The 23,164-nt window shown below is 35.1% G+C and overlaps 1 protein-coding gene across 13 annotated transcripts in view; it reads left to right on the top strand.

Moving 5' to 3' along the window:
- The window catches only part of SOX5 (SRY-box transcription factor 5), a 1,013,639-nt gene that overhangs the window by 809,187 nt on the left and 181,288 nt on the right, over positions 1-23,164 (top strand). The gene's annotated exons all lie outside the window — the stretch shown is intronic.

The following is a 23,164-nucleotide window of genomic DNA, read 5'->3' as shown; positions in this document are numbered from 1 at the left end:
TAATGAATGACATGCAGGGGAGGCAAAGCAAAAAGGTATGGCAAGTTTGTTAGAGAGCAGTGGCAGAGAGTATGTTGTACCGTATGCTCAAGAGCCACACGCGATAGAGGTTGAGGTTAGGGAAGGTGATGAATTTCACCCTTCATGTTGCCTGGAGGAACCAAGAGCAAGGGCTCTATGTGCATATAGACATGTTCTATGCATATTTTGCTTATATGGAAACGTGTGATGGTGAGGAGCCATCCATGAAGAACAAGAAAGCAGCTATATTGCCAACAAAAAGAAAAAATAAGTTGTCAGAGATGTCCAGTCTTCACCACTTGCTAGCGGCATGAATCATGACAAAATTGTTTCCCTTTCTGAAAATTCCCTTTCTGAAAGCACCTATTTCATAGAGTATTTATGAGGATTTAATGGAGTTATGGGTGGAGCATTTCAGCATAGTATCAAGGCACACAGTAGGTCCTCAATACATACTTGCTATTACTAGCAAGAAAGGGAATCTGATTCATAGAGCTATGAATCCAACCCTATGTAACATTACCCTTTAGAAGCATATGTTAGAGAAGAGGAATTCATCATTCTCTTGGACTTCTATCTTGAGATGCCAACATATTAAGAAGAAGTTTATCATTCTTTTGAAGTTCTATTTTGAGAATCCAGCATATTTCTTTTATTAAGTTTAAATACCATAAGAGACAGAAGCATACATGTCTACATTAGTTCACTTTTGTATTTAATCACATTTAGACTTCATTGCCAACGAAGTTTAGCCCATTTTACCTAACTGGGTCAAGTACACTTCATTTCCCTGGATTATATAGCACAATCAGGGTTTACTCGTTCTTGGGGCACCTGAAATTTTAGTGAGCTAGTCACAGGTTGGTGAGACAGAGAAACATCAGTGAGATGATCCAGCCAGGATTCTTTGCTTTCCTTCACTGTAATGACAAGCAGCAAATCCTAATGTGATGTTACATATGTTCATATCTGACAAGTGGTTATTCAGTGGTTTAAAACTGTTCATTGGACTTCCTGTTCAGTCTAAGTATGCTGTCTTTGAATATAGTTTTAGTTGATGATACCAGGTTAACTACATTTAATATGTTTTTAATTATTGAAAATCTAAAACAACAAAATGCTTATGGCAACTTCTCATTATCAATAAGCAATTCCATAATCAGCAGTATGGCCCTTTGCAAGTCACTCGGTTTCACTGTAATTTGAAGACACACCGGTGATTTTAAATTTTTGTAATTTTTGTAATACTGAGATAGTCCTTTGTTAAACAGAATTGCAAAAATATATCTAAACCAGTAGTATGAATACGTAGAAGGCTCATAAGCTATGTCACCTGACCATATAAGTTTAGCCAACACCTTCAGTAGTTCTTTTGGAGTCTGCCACAGTTACGACCACTACGTTCAAATGTGGATTTTAAGCTCAGTCATAGTGGCCTGGTGTTGAAATGGATAGATTCCTTGCACCAGAGCACAGAGCACTACAATTTATAAGTCAGAGAATTTTTAAAATGAAGTTCCTTAACATTTACCTGACCTAGAAATGATATGACTATGGAAACTGTATTCCAGAGAGCTAAAGCCAAGTTTAATGGCTTGCCCAAGATTACACAACCATTTACAGGTTGCACTAAGATCAGAAGCAAAGTTTTCTGACTACTCGTAGAAATTTTGCTGAATATGAGAACTTTAAAAGCTTAAAATTTCTATGATCAAACTGTTAAATTGCTGGCCTCCACTAGTTCACAGAGTGAGAAAAAAACAAAACACCAATAGTCCCTAAAGGAATTAATGTCATACTAATAGTAATTTTAGGAAAACATTAAGAGATGTTGAGATACTGTATCTATTTATTTGTCGTCTTTCTAGTGTTAGCACAAATAAATGATACTGACAGAGTCAAAACCCATTAATCTATTATTTTTTTTTAATCTTGGAAGTAGGGAATCTTTCAGGCAAAAAAAAAGGTACTGAGCAAGACTGATGATCTGAAAGGAATTCATTTTCACAGCTTCTAGTGTATTCATTAACTAAAAGCATAGTTCTAAAGTATATTTTATAAATCATTGATTTGGGGAAATCTCACAAATACTTAACAATTTTGAAAGTCACAATATATTTAGTCTAGTGAGAGATTGCTCAAACAGTTATGGGAAGGACTTCTGTAGTGACATGTGTAGAAATAGATGATTAAAAATGTAGAACAGATACTTTTATTTGCTCATATAAATCCTTACCATATTTCTCTTTCAGAATATTTTCTCTCCCTTTCTTCTTCTTCCCTCATCCCCCTTTCCTTAGCAGCATATAGCAAGGAAGAAGAGTAAAAATCAAACCTGCTATAGTAGAAGGCAAATCAAAGTCATCAATATTATTACAAAATTTATTTTTGTCAGTGCTCACATAATCAATGTTTACATAAGAATTTATAATAGATTACATTTACTTGATATCTGAAAGTACTTATGTAGTATATTTTGAATTTGATCTACTTCCTTTTTCTTCTATACGGAGACTAAGACCTTATAGAAATAAACATACCTACTTACATTGTTCATCCTGATTGCATTTTCTTATGTGTTATGCCATTGTTGCTTTGGGCTTTAGAAAACAATGCATTCCAGTTCCTTTGTTGGTAGAATAGTGGACTGAAATGTTAGTAGACCACAATGAAGGCCACCTTTGAGCTTTCGGTTGCAATTATAAATATACAAGACATTAACTTGGCCCAAATGTTGGTAAAGGCATGCAGTACATTAGATAGGTAGGCAGATCTGCTAGATGGATTAGACTGACAGGAGAGAAGAGCAGGACAAATTTTCACCCTTGATGGCTATGTTAACTGACATGAATGAGGATGATGTTCCCCAGCATTTCTTCATTTTACTGAGATCTCTTTAAAGGAGAGGTTAATTTAGACGTTTTTATTCCATTTGAAGTATATGTCATTCAATTAAAAAATGTATGAGCATGTTTATACTTGTCTGTGTATGCACAAACATTCACGTATTGAAATGACCCAGGTTATTAAAATTTCTCTTGGCCTGTTATTTCTGTCTCTTCTTTCCAGATGAAAAGAGTGGTAGTAGGTTTTACTCTGTAGTTATTTGTTCAAAGAGAAAATGCCATAAGAATTAGCAAATTCACCCATTTTATTCAATCACTTAGGATCAATTTTTATGAACTGTTTTTCTCTCTTTAAAAAGCAAACTTAACTCTACAATTGCCTGATTCTAATTGGATTGACAACTCAATCTACATTATTTCCTTATGAAGACTTTATAAGTTATAGTCTTCTAAGACTTTATGAGTTATAGTCTTCTAGGTCGATTCACATAACACATTAGGATAAAAGAAGAAACAAGAAAGCTCTCTGTTATTCTCTGCAACATCAAAAATCAGTTCATTCTACAAATAAAATCATGTCATAATACCAAAAATATCTTGTCTTCCCACAAGAACTTGTCTGTTTCTTTATGAGACTCTTAGTTTTAGGGACACTAAGAAACTTCTAGTCTGCTTTTTCTCCCATTCAGCAGTGTTTTCCTTTAATATTTTTGTTTACTGTCCTTAAAAAAATAGAATTTTTTGCATTCCTACTTACTGTAGATAGCTCACTCTTAATACACATTAATATGTGAGATAAAATTTATAGATATTTCAGAGAAAAATAACTTTAGATTTTTTTAAAGATAACCTTTTTTTTTTCTTTTACTCTCTTGCTTATGCTAAGTGCCCATCTTTTAGCAGTTTTATTTTCTGACTAATCTCTTTTTTTACATTAAATCAACCGGTTTCTAATAGGGACAGTTAGGTGGTTTATGTTTCCAATGATGATCCTAGACCAACGGTTAATCTTGACTTCATTCACGGCTACCAAAACCTTTTAAAGTAAATGAATGAGTGACCTCTACTCAGCTTCCATTAAGGCAACAAACTGAATGCCCCAGAGACTCGAGTTCCTTTTTATCTTGAAGCTTTGTATGGGACAGGATTTCTTTAGCTTTGGGAGTGACTGGGGGAAGCATGTCCTAGTTTAAAATTTTTTTAATCCTTTTTCAATAATACTCAATGGAATTTTATTTAGGCTCTTATTAGCCTCTAATAGGGTCAGTCCAACAACATGCTCTAGTAGGAAATCCACTTCAGATAGTGGTAAGAGAAATTTTAAAGATGTGCTTCTTTTAAAGTGCATATTTGTCATGATTCCCATACTGAAAGTTCAGTGTTTGAATTTTCTTAAGAGATTCCACATATCTGTTGCCTTCTCCCTTTTGACAAACTTTTCCAACTGTTGTTCATTGTGTTCTTTTAGGGGCAAAGATTTGATATTTAATAATCTCCTTATTGTTTCTGATTCATAAGGTATGCATTTGCAGGACTAGTAATAGATCTGGGTCACTGATTCTGTCTAGAGCTAAGGGTAGAGCAAAGGACAGATCTTTGTTCGTTTGTATTCTGGGCTGGTCAGTGTACATTCAATGGTATGTAAGGAAGAGCTTGGCTCTTTAGGTGGTATAGGACTACATTTAGCTGTGTGAAATATAACTTTAATTGTATTAAATGACTAAAAATGAAGATAGAGAGCAGAGTCTCTAGAATTAGACATACCTAAATTCAGTCTTCACATCTTCACACCTCATCTTCTGTGTGATGTTGGGAAAATTGCTTAGTCCCTCTGAGTTTCATTATTCCCATCTATTTAATGGGAATTGTAATAACCAAGTGATACTGGGTTAGTTCGAGAAATGGGATTATACCTGGCATGTAGTGAGCACAGAATGCTTAAAGTTTTTGCCTAAGTTATTAGGAGAGAAAAACTTGTTCCTTCTGTGTTTCTGATGATGAAAAATTCAATGAGTATTTCCAGCAAGAGGAGAATTTCTAGGAACAAAAGAGTATAGTCTACATGGCAGTGGCCACTGAAAACTGTTTAAGTTCAATGTTCCAACAATCCGTATGATTTTAGAACTACAAGGGGTTTTTAGATAGCCTTTATTTAGACCTATCTCTCATTTTGACATTTGTAAACTGAAACCAAGTAAGGTTAGAAGATTTTCCCAACGTCACATAAGTTGTTACTTGTAGAAGAATGGCTGCATTCCAAGTCTCCCAAGTCTTGGCCCAGTTCATTTTTATTTTACTGATATTCTACCATTTAAGGCTTAATGGCCCAAAGTTTTCAAATGAGTTTTCTTTCCCTGGGAAATTATTCCCACAAAATAAAAATACAACTTGACTTATGTACAATTGAATGATTAGTTGCAGTCATGGGCTCAACCAATTTGTGATAAAGGTTTCATTTTATTGGAGCCAAAGTTCTCTGAGCTCATTAAGAGTTTTAGCAATTCTTGATAAATTATTATGCAGAAGAAAATCCATTGAAAAATTGTATTGAAAACATAATAACGTGAAAGGTGAAATAATAGTACCTGACTGACCTGCTGATTTATGATTTCTTTCTCTGAGTGTGGTAAGTTGGAAGCATTTTACCCCCCTCAACAAGACTCCACGTACATACATGAGCACAAAGAGATTGCAAAGTAACCTTGTCTCTTTAGGAGACTGGAAATGCCAAGAATAAACACCATGCAATTAAGGTAGCATTTCAACCTGAGAAGGAAATGCATTAACTCCTTGAGCTCTGACTCATGTTTTGCTGTAGGAAATAAAATACACCACAACTGTACAGGATATAGTTTTTGGCTTTCAGATATACTGTAAAAGGAGAAAATATGGAGATACAAAGAAGTAGCTTTAAGGATGGTTTCCTGCTCTTCCTTGCACTTTCTGGAAGTAGAAGTTCCAATTTGAGAAGATAGGCGCCATCTCCTAGAGGAGCCGTGATGATAACTGCAGCTCTCTGTCCTACTCAGACAGAGCCACTTCAAAATATTTTAAGCATATTTTAATACATCTCCTGGCAATTACCTAATGATGGAATTTCAGCATAGTATTTCACTGTCTAGATAAATCTGTCTCTGTAGATAGAGATACAGATACATTGATATCTATATCTATATAGACTGATATCTATCTATCTATATAGTTTAATCTTTGCTGATGTAACACATGTCACATTGCTAAGAGTACAAGAGAGTAATGAAAGCAACTGTCCAGAGCCCAATCCTCTATATGCTCCTCTATGCACTTTAGAATATTTTAAATTTTCATTTTTAATAACCTCTTAGTATTTTCTTCACTGTCTATAAAATATAATTATCATGCTGCTCCTGACTTATCAACTTTGAATATCATTAACTTGGAAATGAAGATTTGCTTAGGTTTTGTATCTCCATCCTGACAACCTCTCCTATTCCCCTCCTGCACCTTACAATGTTGTTATAAAAGTCATTTAAATTCTTCCAGCAGGTACTTTTAAGCTTTAAATAGTTTACTTACACCTCTTTTCTTTTCCAATCAACTATAAATAGTCTCTTTGCACTTGCCTTGTCAGATGAGGATGGCATCTCTTTTCTCTTATTCCCAACTGCCAATTTCTGTTATCTGTATGTTTACTCTAAATATATAGAATACATGTATTTGTGTATGTATGTATACACACATACCTCTCACGCTTTACCTATTGGTTAATCCTAAAAGTTAAAAATCAAAACATGGTGTTTATATTTAAAATACAAGTCTATGTATTGTTTTCTGGATATAATAAAACAGATGCTCCTATTTCCTTTCTGTGTAGCTCTGTGCTTTCCAGTTGCCTTTTCTTCCCCCTGCCCCTCATGTTACTCATGTTACTTGCCTTATAACTCTGTAAATACTCAAGAATAAATCAAATCTCTGAAACCCCGCTTTTCTGGATACCTGCTTCCTAGCCATCTGCCCTGCTTTCATTTAGATTGGTTGGTCCAGCCAACATTCTGGGACACCCATTTATGATTCTCCAGAGCTGGAATCACTGTTTCTTATTATGTCCTCCTGGTTTATCTCCATATTTTGCTCTGGAACCACATCAGGAAACTTCTTGATAGAAAAGGAACGGTGTGGGGATACTTAGGAACTAAAGTGTCTGGGGTAAAAATGTTCTAAATAATGTTCTGTTTAAGCTCTCTACTTGATTGATAGTTTGGCTGCAAATTGAATTCTAGGTTAGAAAAGATTTTCCTTATACTTCAAATCGATTGATCCATCATCTTCTAACATCTACAAGAAATGTGATGTTGATCTGACATTTTTTTGTGGATGGCAACCAATATTTCTCCTTTCTGAAAGCTTTTATGTCTTCTATTTACTGTGACATTTCACTGGAATGTATACAAATATTTTTCATTTATTACAAACAACATGAATCTTTTAGTCTAAAGAGTTGCATTCTTTTGCTCTAAAGAATTCTTTTTTTTTTTCTTTGCCCATTTTATCTCCTTATTTTTCTAATTCTTTCTGGATCTCCTGTGAGGCAGATATATTTTTTATGGATTGATCAATATATTTCTTATTGTCAATATTATTGCCTCTGTTTCTTGAGTCTTCTTTCTCAGAGATTGCCTGAAATTTATCTTCTAAACAGTTTAGTTGCATCTTTCTTGGAGAAATTGCCTTTTTAATTTCCATAAGCTTGTTCTTTCTCCCTAATAATTCTTTTTTCAGTTTATCCTGTTCTTGTTTAATTCTGTTCTTGTCATTTCTTAATGAGTTGGAATTTGAGGACGCTTTTAAAAAGTTAAAGTCTCATTTCCTCAAATTTTCTTTTCCTCCATTTTTTATCTGCTTGTTTATTTGATGTTTCTCTTTCAGCTTAAAGTCCTACTTAAATTTAAAAAAAATAATTCATATTTAAAAGAGATACAAGGAAAAGTTGATTGGGAGCTGTGACTATGAATGAGGTTTATCAACAGGTGGACACTGCTCTAGTGAGAACAGGAAGCTGGCCATACATCACAAGCATGGATACAGAAGTCTTTGTTTTAGGATTTCTCTTGAGGAAGTGTGATGTAGTTGGGGTAAAGGTGAACTGATGGAGCCACTTCCAAGTCATACTACAGTTTTCTTTTATTTTGAGAGAGAGAGAGAGAGAGAGAAAGAGAGGGGAAGAGGCAAAGAGAGGGGGAGAGAGAGAGCCTGACATGGGGACTGGTCTCATGAACTGTGAGACCATGACCTAAACTGCAATCAAGAGTCAGATGCTTAACTGACTGAGTCACCCAGGTGCCCCAAATACTACTGTTCTCAGTCCAGGTCTCACTCCTCTCTCTCATACCTGGAGTTTCAAATCCCAAAACATTCTGGTAGTTCTGAGCGCAAATTAAGCCTCATTTCCACTTAACTCCTTCCATGTATACTCTAGTTTGTTTCACCCACTTAACATTAATTAACATTCTGTACTTACTTTTCATCTTCTGAAACTCTAGTCAAATTTATTGCCTGTGTATATCTATTATTCTTTATTGCTTTATTTGGTATGGGTTTTTAAATTTTTTGTTTTTATCATTTTATTGGTGTCTCAGGAAAGAATAGAGATAAGTGCACATGGTCAATCTGACACTTTGGACTGGAAATCAGGACAGCATTTAAAATAATTCTTTATTTTGGGATGCCTGGGTGGCTCAGTCGGGTAGGCGTCCAACTTCAGCTCAGGTCATGATCTCACAGCTCATGAATTTGAGCCCCATGTCGGGGTCTGTGCTGACAGCTCAGAGCCTGGAACCCACTTTCGATTCTGTGTCTCCCTCTCTCTCTGCCCCTCCCCCATGCACTCTCTGTCTCTCTCTCTCTCTCTCTTTCTCTCTCTCTCCCTCAAAAAAAAAAGTAAAAAATTTAAACATTTGCTAAAGTTAAAAATTTGCAAAGTTAAAAATTTGCAAAGTTAAAAATGTGCTTTATTTTTAAATAGGAGAAAATATTTAAGACACACTAACCAATATCTGGGAATAAAGGAGTCCTTGTAAAGAGAATGAATTATTGTAGAAAGAAAAAGCTTGAGGCTCCAAAACCAAACTTCACTAAGATTTGTAAATGTAGAATATATTTTCTAGTTTCCTTAGTGGGAAAATAGTGGAGATGAGGAACACAGATATAGAGAGTATCACCATTCTTTTTCTCTTTTTGATAGATTTATCAAACAATATGAGTTTATATTTATGTAAATTTTAAACTATGACCCTGATATTTTAAACTTTTTAATAGCATTATTGAGACCCTCAATAATGTTAAAGTAACTCTGTATGATGACTATGCTGAAGTAATTTTGACAGCAGTTTTTAGAAGTTGTAATTCTGGTTCTGTAATTCACTCATCCTGATGTACACTTTTCACTAAAAACATAAATAATACTTTTCAGGGAAGGAGATTTTTTTCTTCTCTTTTGTGTGGAATCTCAAATAATCCTCCTTACTGTTTTTCTTTTTCTGTCTTACTTCTGTATCATTTCCATGTTTCTTCTTTCTCTGATCTTTTAGTATCATTTTGGAATTGAAGCCTGGATTCATTTGATCCAGTATGGCCATTATGGAATCACTGAGACTGGCCCAGAAAACAGACTGACAACAGTCTTTCCCATGACTTTACATCCTTTTACCAAACAACATTACCTGTGGAAAAAGTTGAGCACTGTTCTTCATTGAGGCTCTGTACTCCATATCTTGTCATTTAACAAAACAGGGCCCATCAGGGCTTATATAAAACCATGGGACTGTAATTATCAAATAGTGGGAAACAAAATAAAACAAAGCAGGTTAACAGCAACAGATTTGGAAATATAGGCCAGAAGTCAATATGCTGGCCTAAAATGAATTGATTTTACTTTACCTTAGCTTACACATTTACTAGTGTGGTAAACTAAATGCTGTAGCAGGGAGTTGCTCACAAAGCCTTTAGAAAGAATTTCTGTCTCCCATCTTTGAAGAGAGTTGACAAATGGGAAGACAATTAGATGCCAATGAAATTAACGAGGGTTAACATAAAATTAATTGTTCTGTGAAGAGTAGTTACATCAGGAGTCAAGACATATATTCCAGTCATTCCTTGTACATGGCAAATTTCCTTTAGTTCTCAAGCCGGAGGGCTAATTTCTACACAAAAGCTAGTAAATTTTTATGTAACTTATAGTAAAAAAGAAACTGACTTTTTACTTTATTTGTATGTGTGTGTGTGTGTGTGTGTGTGTGTGTGTGTGTGTGTTTAGCTCTATTTTTCTTTAAAAAAGAAAGGCTAACAGTCAAATACAATGGAAAGGAAGATAAATAGAATGTTAAGGATATCTTTATGATACTAGGATGACCCCTAGTTTTCTCTTCAAGGAGAAGCAAAAAGAGAAACTGGAATTGCTTCTTCATCAACAAGTATTCTAGAAGTGGTAAATTCTCAGTCATATGGCAACATTTGATAAAGTCATTACTCCCACTTTCTTGTAACACTCTTCATTTGGTCTCCAAAAGACCACAATCTGCTTAGAAACAAAAACAAAAACAAAAAAAATTATTATTCTCCATCCTCAGTCTCATATGATAATTTCTTCCACATCCTTTAAAGGCTATCATGTTATAATTCTCCATCATCTGACTTACTTCCTAAACGAACTCATCTAATCAATGTGTGTACTGTTTTAACGATAATAAATTCAAAATTTATCTTCCCATCCTTGATCTCTCTCCTGGACCTCAGAGCCAAATATTCAACTGCCTACTCAGCCTATTTAAATACATAGCTAGTAGGCACCCAAGTTTCACATTTTGAAAGCAGAACCTTTATGTTTCCTAAACTCATTATTTCCCAGTTATCCAACTATGAGTATAAGACCATATGCCTTGTTGCTGTCACCAAAACCTAGGAAGTATCCTTAAATCCTCTCATTCTTTAATACCTCATAAATAACCCATCAACATTGGTTTTTATCCTTAATCTATCAGTTGACCAACTTCACCTACCATTAGTCACCATCATTTCTCATTTAGCCTGATATAGTCACCTCCTATCCGTGTTGGTCATCCAACTTCCTCTGTTGACCCCCTGGGTGGACATTTCACAAAGCTGCTAGAGTGATATTTTAAATTTAATTATGCTATAATCATGCTCAAAATCATGTTATTTAAGATAAATTCACTCTCCTTATGTCAGTCTATTGGGCTGTACTTTAAAGTACCACTGCCAACCTGTCTCCCTCATTCCTTCTACCCTAGAAACCTGTCCTTCCTGGTTTCAAGGAATATTCCAAGAATGTCCTAGAATCAGTACATTTTTATTTGTTTTTCTGATGACCTGGAATACTTTGTTTAGTTCAGCACATAAGTCAGACCCTCGTTTCTTTCAGTTCTCTCTACAAATGGTATCCTCCCTAGGGTGGCCATCTCTGACAACCCAGTCCAAACTAGTCCCTGCATCCCTTAAGTCATCTCTCATCATTTGTCCTGCTTTTATGTTTCTTGACAGCCCTTACTTATCGCCTCCTTATATGTACCTTAGTTTTGCTGTACCCCATACTGCCACAATACATACCTGGCAGTTAAGTTCTGTGGGGTTGGAGATTTCATCTGTCTTGCTTACTGCTATACTCAAAGTACATATAAATAGTTCCTGGCATATAGTACAAAATTTAAAATATTTGTTTGTTTGTTTGTTTGTTTTTTAAGTAGGCTCCACGCCCAACATGGGGCTTGAACTCATGACCCTGAGATCAAGACCTGAGCGGAGATCAAGAGTCAGACTCTTGACTGACTGAGGCACCAAGATGGCCTTAAAATATTTATTAAATGGATGAATGAATAAACTGTGGGCACATTCCCCACTCTGTAGTATATGTAATAACAAGCAAGATGATAATTTTCTCAGGGGATTGAAATAGATTTTTAGGGAGCCATCAAAAATAGATAACCAACATTCCCTAGTGCTGTATATGATTTGTAAAATCATTTTGTACTTTGTATTATACTGGTGAGAAGAGCAACCCATTGCTTGTTAAGTACTTGGCACTTTGCAGACGTCATTTCATATAATTATCACAAGAATGCAGATAGGTTATGATATTATCTCCATTTTATAGACATTGGAACTGAGAAGTGTGTGTGTGTGTGTGTGTGTGTGTGTGTGTGTATGCATGAATCAGAGATCCTGAATATTGAGTACTATGTAAACTTAAAAGGCACTTTCTTCCTCTCTCTTTTTATTAGAGTAGCAAGGAGTGATTTAATTCAGATAATCCCAAGAAAATAAGAGTAATTGATCTTATCAAACTGAGTTAAACCTATTAAACTGGCGCATGTGGTAGGGTTTTTTAAAAAGTATTTTACTTTTGCTTTCTATAATAAACCAGGTAAGAGAGTGCTCTTTTATAAATGGGGGAAATTAACAATTACAAATGCAGGAAAGTTGTGTTTTACATAAGCAAACGTTGCATGTAATGAAATCTTCACGTATAAATGCCAAAAAATATGGGATGCCATGTTTATACTAGTTTGTATCTTTAAAAATAATTATTTGATGTCGACAATCTTGTTACACCTAAATGGGAAATTAGAAGATGTGAACTAATGAACTTTCATAGCATGCACATATGTTTACTAAAAGTGGTGAAGTAATGAGCTAATCTGCATATCATACACATATTTAGAGATTTATATTAGTATATGTGTATACACTGTGTGAATGTGTATGTATGCACACACTCCTTCACACATACTCAGGTTTCTACATATCTTTTTAAATCAGTTTCCCTTCGTTTTCTCTGTTTATTGCCAAAATTTAAATATATATTTAAATTTTTTCCTTCTACTGTAACCACCATCTAATTCTGAATGCATTTTTTTTACTCCCCTCTCTACCTCCGAATTCCTTTCCACTACTTTGCCAGTATCTCTGTCTACACCTGCTGCTTGACCATCTGACATAGCCACCAGTCATTTCCTTTACCCTTTTAATTCTATTTTCTTTCTCCCACAGTTCTTCTCTGGCAAAGTTTTCTCCTCTTTATTCTCCCATTCAACTGGATTTCATGTTTTCATTGAATAAAAAGTTGTTGTTCACTGATAAGCCAAGCAGGTCTAAAAGTTCATTGCGTTTTAATTTTAGAAGTCAGTTATTTAAATTGTTGTGGGGTGGTTCAAGTGGGAGAGAGCAAAAGAAAACATAAGCAGGCCTCAGCAGAGGTTTCACAGAGTGTCAGTATAATATATGATTGCAATCTTTTCATGATAGAGGGTGTGTTGTCATGAGCACCCGTGTCTCGCAGCCAGAAAAAGTGGAGGGATGGTGCTGCCGAGAGGAAAATCAAGAGATAACAATAAAATTTTTCTGTTGCCTGGTGGAGGTGTTTAGGATGTGTTTTCTTTATATCTTCATCCGCCCCTAATTGAGGATGCTTTAAAATTGAATGACTAGCAGTCAAAACGTGTTTGCTTCAAGCTGAGAAGAAAAATGCTGGTGTCTCCGCTTCCAAACTGATTGCGCTTTGTACACAACTGACAGCTACAGTCACTTTGAGTGACTGATAAGTGGGAAGCTTTGCCACTTATCAAGGAATGCGGGCTGAAAAGAAAAGACTGGAGCCGTTTAGATGCTTTGGCATGTTCAAAATAACATCTTACATCAGTCAGACTCAGAAGCACTAAGAGACATTTAAAGTGAAGTAATGTATATAGAAATGCGGTATATGTGTGTGAGGAGAGACAAAAATTATTCAGCAAGCGAAGAGCTGCACGAGGGGGAAAGAGAAGGCATTGTAGTTAGAGGTCAATATTTGCAAGATGAATCAATGGATAAATAATTTACACACACTTTGATAAAATCTGCCCTTAGTTTGAAACATCCAAATGTAGAACCACATAACTAATGAGTTCCACCATTATTTATATAAGCAGCTAGCTTTGACCAAGCGGATGCCTTGAAGCACCCGAACAATGAAAATGTCATCCACTTGTATAGATAGTAATTTTTACCTTGAGGAAGAATCCCAGTTTTCATTTCCCTTCTTCTTTGCTTGTGTAAATATTTAATACTTAAAATACATGTTTAAAGTATTATTATATCTGACTTAAACAGCGTGATTATATAATAAAATAAGATAGAGATGTGTTTCTTTTAAATTTTGAGACAACGTTAATGAAAGAATGTACAGATTGCCTGGGCTGTGATTTCTACAAATAGGAACTTCTGAAAATGGCAGTTTTTTTACTCCACTATTAGGCTTATATGTTCAGTGTATGTGTATCCTGCTCTACATTTCCTAAGGCATTCATATTTTAAATATTTTGTCTGTCTAGTTAACTTGTTCTTCTGTACTCTCTGGATCTTAGTAAGAGAGATGCAGTACATCCCGGTGATTTCAACCCTCCTGTGAATGACATGCTGTCTATTTAAATAACTCGTTTCAGTCCGAAAACTCATAAATACACTGTTGTTTTGTTTTGTTTTGTTTTTGTTTTGTGTTTGTTTGTTTGTTTTTTTGGTCAGGGCATGTCCCAGTTTTAGATACAGTCACAATAACCATAGCTGTGGTGAATTCAAGCTTCTTCTGTGTGCTGGCAGGCTAAACTTAATATATCATCTCTTAATTATTTAAGGAACGACCAACTGCATGGTCTAGGGGTTACCTATGAAACCTGCAAATTACCTCATTCTTCTCAATTGCTCTAAGACTGAAGAGTATTAGTGTTTGCATCATTGTAAAAACTTTTGGGTATGCTTGAAGTGAGCAGGAAAAAGAATGTGTTAGGACAGTACGGCCCTCAAACCAGTTTGTGAGCTGCAGAAGTCCTTAATGAGATAAGGAGCTTGATAAACCCACTTTAATTCAGTGTCACTCCTTTTCACTGCAATACTTTCTTGGTGAAGGAAGCAGTTTGGTGGATTACATCCCAGGACAAGCTCCTGACCTCATCACAGACCAACCCGTTGAGTAGTACTAAATTGGAACTCTGTGATCAATAAAATAATATAAAAAATAGACTTTACAGTTAACTTAGTCCAACTTTTTTTCCTTTTGTAGAAAGAGAAGATGTGGTCCAAAATTAATAAGAGCTAGGCCAAATTCCCATAAGAAAGTGGAGGTAGACCATAGTCTTTTAGCCCTCGTTAATTATATCAAATAAATCAAGATAATAAGCACTCCTGAAAACAAAATGAACAGTAATTCTGCAGAGCCCATCAAATTGAGTTTGCTACTTTATCTGGAATTTGGAGCAGATATTAAATCTTTTGCTAAAGAGATATGGAGCAATATTTGAATGTTTCCATACAAATTGTAAACGACACATCACTTAGGAGAGAACAATTAGGAAATGTTAATCACATTTTGATTCACTAAAATTATCAGTATATCATTTTGGAAGGCATATACACAAAACTTTTTAAAAACGTGTATTTCATTGGTTTATGATCATTCCTGTTTTTTAATGATTATTTTTACAGGGAGCTAGTATCTTCTTCTGACCCATTTTAGATGAAAATTTATAATGTCCTATCATTAGACTATAAACTAAATAAGGAAAAGAAGAAAGTGATGTTCTAGTATAAAAATAATGTCTGATCTGCTTCTCTCAGAGAAGTGTTCCTTTCATAAACTGTAGCTAAGGACCTTTCAAAATAAAACTAAAATATTTTAAAGAATCTTTTTGATTTCTAGATCTTTTAAGAACCTAAAATAGGAAATAACAGTTTTTGCAAAGGAAAATATTTTCTCATCATGCAGTTGATTTTTTCCCACTATAAAATAATGTCCATCTTGAAGTTCCCTATTGTTTTAAAACACCCTTTTTGTGTTTCATTCTGTAACATATTCTTCGTTCATGTAAGAGAATAGGAAAGCAGCATCTTTCTCTAAAATCTTTATCCCTTGAGACATTGAGTGAAGTCTTTTTGTGATTAAAAAGGGCTAACTGCTCTTAAATGTATTACAAGCACAATCTTGAGTTCTACAAATATTTCCATCAACACATCATTGCTTTAAACTGTCTTCTCTCTAGCCTGTCTTCTGCTACCTCATATCTTTGTCTTTTTACTTTTTTATCCAGTTGCTTTCTCCCCAATTATTCCCATGCTTATGACACAAACTCATTCCTAGACCACAGATCATTTCAGCAAGAATTAAAGAGAAGGAACACAATACAAATATAACCATCCATCACATGTTTTTTGTAAATACCTGCTTTAAAAAAGTTTAGTATCCTGGTAGCATGAAAATGCTAAGAATCTTTTTAATCATGAGAGAGTCTCATTTCTTATAATATCTTGTGAATCTCACTTCTCACAGTCATATGATTATTATATTTTATATCTCTTACATGGCCATTCTAGGATACAGTGTTAATGCATGTAAACAAAATCCCGCTTTGAGTAATGGGCACTTAGGTCTTAATTCATCTGGTAAATCTGTGCTCATGCATGTGGTGACACAATTCAGGTATCTGATGTTTTTCTTCTGTACAGTCATAATCATAGAAATAAGATTATATGAGGCAAAAAAAAATAATGATAAAGCCAATCAGGGGACATTCTTTGGTTATTTTTAAATTAAAGAAAATCACCGGACACCTGGGTGGCTCAGTCAGCTAAGCCTCCGATTTGGGCTCAAGTCATGATATCACCGTTTGTGGTTTCGAGCCCCTCATCAGGCTCTGTGCTGGCAGCTGGGAGCCTGGAACCTACTTCAGGTTCTGTGTCTCCCTCTCTCTCTGCCCCTCCCCTGCTCGTGCTCTGTCTCTCTCTGTCTTTCAACAAAAAATAAATGTTAAAATTTTTCTTAATTAAAGAAAATCAGGATTATGACATTTATGAAACATACCGAAGTTTTCAAGTAAATGTATGCTATCACTTTGCCCACTTTGCAAAGATCATCAATGGCTTCTGATGCTAAGATATGATACTATCTTCATTGTTCCTTCTTTTTCTGATTAAATCCTCAGAATTGTGTTTTTTTTCTAAAACAGAATAGAGGTACTCTTCTCTAAGCTTCTTGTTACCATATTCCGAGCTACACGGAGTTAGAATTCCCATTTACCCCATCTCCTTCGTACATTTTTATTTAACAGCCATTTTCTGCCGTCTTTCTTTTTCTTTTCCTTTCATAAATATTTGATTGATTTTCATTTTGCAACTTGATCAAGGGAAATAGAAAAAATTATTTTTTAAAACTCTCAAACTAAGTGTAATGTTTTGTGAGGTTTCTGATAGAGACTGATATGTGATGACATTTTACCTGGAAAATACAGACAGACTTGGAGAATTCAAAATTGTTTGAGTTTTCACAGGAAAAGGTGAAAGGATTAAATGTGGTTTGTGAAAACATTATATTTTGCAACCATCCCAGTTGAATTTAGATTAACATTCTGTGAAATAATTCTGCCAAGTCCCTGAAATTATGGACCCTAAGATGGTGAACTTATTTGTCCAATCTCTTTTTCTAGATGTGAAGATTAGAATAGGAAGTTTTGTTCTTATCTTTAATGGTTTTACAGCCTCAGAATGAAACTGACATGCCTACATAAAGGAAGAATTCTTGAATTTTTTTTATGTATTTTCACTGAGAATATTCTAGAAAGCTCAAGGAATGTATATATCCCAAAATAATTACCCTGGTTCATTTTTTTAATAATGACTTCAGTAGCATTAAAAAGTGATAATACACTAAAGTTTTCATATGATTTTGTATTTGAAATTTCTATTCCATAAACACACATTTATGGCTTGGTTCCTTGTAGTGGCTCATTTGCATAAAGATTAAAAAGTGAGAATATCTTGAACTTGTCATGTGTCTTGCATTTTAAAGTATTTTAAGGATGCTAATGACATATTTAAGAATTTTTTTTTCCTTAATAGCAACCATTTTGACAATAGGGTAAATGTCATAACTTACCTTTTGAAATCATAAAGGCAAAAACTTATCTAGGAAAATGTGCAAAGCTAGATATCTTCCCCCAGTGCTATTGACTGTTCATATAACTGTAATATGGTTCTGAGACTTTCTTTCCTTATGGTACTGCTTTAAGTTAAAGGAGAAACAGAAAATAACCTCAGGATGTTCTGCACTTATTTTATTACTACTTGTCCCTTCTCTCCACCTTGACCACTATTAAGTTTTATTCCATTCTGGCTGTGTTAAGCTGTACTAAATGTCAGTGGGATGTCTGCCCACATCATCTGTTATAATGATCTGCTCCTACTCATAGGGACTCATTCATTGAGGCTCTCTTCTTACAATCCTACATACCCACCTGCTTGCTTAGGAAATATAATTCTCCCCTTATGCAATCCTGAGCCAGTCTTAATAAATGTGATGGTGAGAAATGCTACAGGCCTTTTTCTTTTCACAATGTAATAGCTTGCTACAAGTGAAAGAACAGTAATTAAGAATACAAATGTTTATCATTTGTGGGTAGCTACTGAGGCAAAAGAAGAAAACTGAAAGTTGAGGATTGACTAAAATTTTTTGAAATATAGATTTTTCTAAGTATTTTTATTTTTTATATTTTCTAAATATTTTTAATGCATAAGTAGTGATTCGTAGCAATGTATATAACTAACACAATTGGAATTTTTTGGCATATTGAAGTTCAGTAAGAGTGTTTATATATCTTTATGCAAAGTATAAGGGACCAGAAAGTACTACAATTAGGTAAAAATCAAATATCCCAGATATTCTGCTCAACTATAATGGAGGCATTCTTAACACCTTTTAAAAAATGCTCAGATTGAAAAAAAAATTATTTATCTGGAAAGAGAGAGAGAAGGAGGGAGAGAGAAGGAGGGACAGAGGGAGAGAGTGAATCCCAAGCAGGTTCCATGCTGTCTGCACAGACCCCAACACAGGGCTCAATCTCATGAAACATGAGATCACAACCTGAGCCTAAATCAAGAGTCAGATGCTTAACTGACTGAGCCAGCCAGGCACCCCACTGCTCACATTTTCTACTAAGATTTTCAGGAGCCAGTGGAAAGAATCCAATGACATAATGACTTCATTTATTATAAAAGTAAACTGAGGCAATAATTTTAGCTATTTCAAAGATTTTTTTTAATGTTTATTTATTTTGAGAGAAAGAGAGAGAGCATGTGCGGGGTGGGCGGGCAAAGGGGGTGCAGAGAAAGAGGGAGCACAGAATCTGAAGCAGGCCAGGCTCCCAGCTGTCAGCACTGAGCCTGACATGGGGCTTGAGCTCAGGAGACGAGATCATGACCTGAGCTGAAGTTGGACGCTTAACTGACTGAGCCTTCCAGGTGCCCCTACTTTTAGCTATTTCAAATCTTGGAAGGGGCAAAGAAAATGTGGGTTGAAAAACATGAGCAAAAATGCAACAGAAAATCCAAAAGACCTGAAAGAGCTAAACAGAGACATACAAAGGCATTGCTTTGTGTTGATGATGGTCATTGTCTTAAGGAAGAGTGCCTTGAGAGGGCAATGGGAACAGGATTAGAAGAATTATGTTTTGTTTTGTTTGGTTTGGTTTCCTTTCAAGGCTCTATGGGCAGTACCTAGATCATAGGGTTGAGAAGCTGGAGAGTTTACGATTTTCTAGTTATATGACTTTGGACAAGTCATTTAATCTCATTGACTCTCAGCTCCTTCCTTTGTAAGTTAGAAATATTAGCATCTTACCTGATGAGATAAAGCAATGAAATACTGTAATATGAGTGTGTCTTAAAGTTTGTGGAACGTTAGAGCAAATGTATGTTGTTGTTGGTAAGCAGAGGAGCCGTTCCCCTCCTCTGCTTCGTATCTTAAAATTTGAGTAATCAGCATCCCAGGAAGATTTTTGTTTGTTTCTTGGTTGTTTTTCCCCCTAGGGGGAGTAGAGCAGGAGCAAAAAAGCAGAAGAATTATGTATTTACTTTACAACTGACATAATTGGCTTTCATTTGTACCATAAGTATTAGTAGTGTGGTGTTGAAAGGAGTTCACTTAGTTGATCACAACCCCATCTCTCAACGTTTCCCTTGTACCACATTTTTTCATTATTATACATATGAAATAATAAACTTGCCTTCCTGTTGCCCAGAACAATGGACAAGAGAGTTGTCTGACAAAACCATTACCTACTCACAGGTTATTTTTTTCTTTTCCTTTATTAATAATAGTGAATGCTAGCTTTTTTAGTACCTTGCTGATTTACAACTCCGAATTAACTTCGTCTTTAGTCAAATAGAATTCAGGTATTAGCATACTTTCTAATCTTGAAAGTAATTAATTTGTAGGTAAACACACACAAAATCATAAGATTTACCAGAATTTTAGTGTCACAATGGGTCACAGTATCTTCTGGGTGTTGCATAACTTAAGGGTCCTCTGTATCTTTGCATTAAAAATATTGGTAAACTTGAAAATACTAGAATCATCTGAATGAGGAATTTACATCAAGTTTTAATTATGGAAATGTTATCAGGTCTTTGGAGACCACTAAGTCCAAATTTCAGAAGATGTTTACTAATGATAATCATGTTTGGATGATAGATAGTGAGATTGAAGTTCTTTGTTAACTAAATTGTTAACTATTTAGGCCAAGTATTTCTTTGGAGAAATAGCTACTCTTTCCTTTTAACATCACTTATTGGACTCTATGCTCAGTTGCTGCTTGCTTTAGCACTGATATTTCTGTATGGAATTCGTTCTTTAGAAAGGACCATATGGGAGCAGTTGATTGCTTCATCACAACTGGCATCTTGCCTCCAGCTGTGTCCAATAACCTGGCATAACTGTACTTAGTGGATAACTATTAATGTTGTTAATGTTCATAAAAATTGTTGAGGTACTTAGGGTAATAGTGGGATCTCTGCAGAGTAGAAGTCAAAATATAATTTCTGTCTGACCTTTTAAACGTTACTGACCTATCATATGATATAAAATTAATATAACTGTAAGTTGCATTAGTCCCCCATTATCCATGGACAGGACACTCTAAGACCCCCAGTGGATGCCTGAAACTGCAGATAGGACCCAATGCTACATGTACGACTTTTTTCTACATGTGCATACCTGTGATAAAGTTTGATTTACAAATTAGGCACTGTAAGAGATTAACAACAATAACTAGTAATAAAATAGAACACTGATAACATTATACTGTAATAAAAGTTATGTGAATGTGGTCTCTCTCTCTCAAAATATCTTACTGTTTTGCGCTCACCATTCCTGTGATGATGTGAGATGACAAAATGCCAGATATATAGAAAATGACATACAACTGTAGACATGGTAAAAAATTACTTTTAAATTATTTCTAACCTTAGTGGTAACTCATGCTATAAAAATTAGCCTGCTGCTACTGCCTTTACATTATACTTTAGAGAATGATTCAGAAAATAAATTCATATGTTATATTCATACTATGGAATATTGTGTTGATACTAAAAAGAGTAGGGCTGAGCAAATATGTCAATCACTAAAACATGACCAGTATATATTGTTAAGTGACCAATGCTGGTCATAGAACAAACTAATATACTATTCATGCCAAAGAACTTAAAGAGAGAGAGACAGAGACAGAGAGAGACAGAGACAGAGTATCTGTCTTTAATTCTACTAGTGGAACATAAAATGTAAAGAATAACTACATAATGTTGCAGCATTCATGATTCAGATAATAATAGAGCCAACACCCCAGAAATCTCCCAGGGTTGAGTTAATGATGGTAGACTTTCTGGATCACCCAGGAATGCCACGAAATTCAAATATATCCATACCATATATTGGGGAAGTAAAATTTTCATGCCCTAGTTTTAGAACTGCTCCTGTGTTAGTGTCATAGGCCTGCCATAACAAATTCCCACAAACTTGGTTGTTTATACCGAAATAAATCTCTTGTGGCACAGTTTTGGAGGCCAGAGTCCATATCAGGATGTTGGCAGGGTTGGCTCCTTCAGCAAGCTCTGAAAGGGAACCCACATCATGCCTCTTCCCTAGCTGCCATTGAATGCCCAGCTTGTTAGGGTTCCTTGGCATCGCTTCAGTCTCTGCCTCCATTTTCATAGCATCTTCTCCCCTAGGTCTCTGTGTGTCTCAAATATCCCTCTCCAATCTCTTATAAGCACACCAGTGTTTGGGTTTAGGGCCCAGACTAAATCCTGGATTATCTCATCTCTAGATGTTTGATTATTACATCTACAAAGACCCTTATTCCAAATAAGTCTGTATTCACAGGTCCCAGGAGTAGGAACTTGGCTATATCTTTTGGGGGAACATAATTCAGCTTATTATAGCTGTTAATATTATTAATTCATTGTGTTACAATTATTTTGATTATTAGGTATCTTGAGAAAGTATTGAGTAGAGAGAAGAATGAGTGCATGACATACAGGAACACTGTCAATACACAAAACTGCTTTATCATTCCAGATAAATTGATGTTTCAACTTTTGGTAAGACTGCATAGTTGGTTTTCCGTGAAGATGTGATTTGTGAAGACACAGTATTATCATTGAGTGATATAGTTGATAGCACTCTGAATTTAGTGTCTGGGGACTTTGTTGAATCTTGGTTCTTTCGCTAGTAGTTACATAAATTTAGAAAGCTTATTTATTCTTTTCAAGTTACAGATTTATTCGTATATAAATTCTAGGCAATACTAGCACGTGTAAAGTTCATAATTAATGATGGTTATTGTAATCATATGTTTCCTCCATGTGGACTCTGGCTTCTTGGTTTGTCCTGAGGTTATAATCAATAGATGTCTCTTACAGCTTATCTCTAAGCATGTGGACATAGCCTAAGGGTCGTCTGTACGTAATCCATATTTATTCAGCTGATAAAATCTGTGCAAATTGCCTTCATCATTAAGAAATTTTAAAATATCAGTTTTACACATTGTTCTTACCATCATACACTAGACTCCTGACCATCTGGAAAAAGAATTATGTATCACTTTGGGGCTATGTCTCATTTGATACCAAAATATTTGATAAATTCAGTCAGGTTTTTAAACAAGTGATCTTGATTGGCTAAGTTTTTATTGAGTTAACGGTGGTGGCTGTTCTACTGGCATTGTTCTGACATGGTTATATCATGAGAGGTGTGCTGAAAATAGCAAGGACTCTTCAGGCAGGTAGAACATAGTTTAAATGGCTGCATTGCTAGTCACTAGTGGTATGACCTGAACAATTTATTCACTGTCTTCACTTCTAAAATAAAGATATCCTTAGTTCAGGTTTGTTATGATCATTAGAAGTAAATTAAAGCGTGAAGTTAGTGCCCAGCTTACAAGACATGCTTA

Source organism: Panthera uncia, chromosome B4, assembly GCF_023721935.1.
Source record: "Panthera uncia isolate 11264 chromosome B4, Puncia_PCG_1.0, whole genome shotgun sequence".
Classification (NCBI taxonomy): Eukaryota; Metazoa; Chordata; class Mammalia; order Carnivora; family Felidae; genus Panthera; species Panthera uncia.
This window is presented reverse-complemented; position numbering and strand designations above follow the sequence as displayed.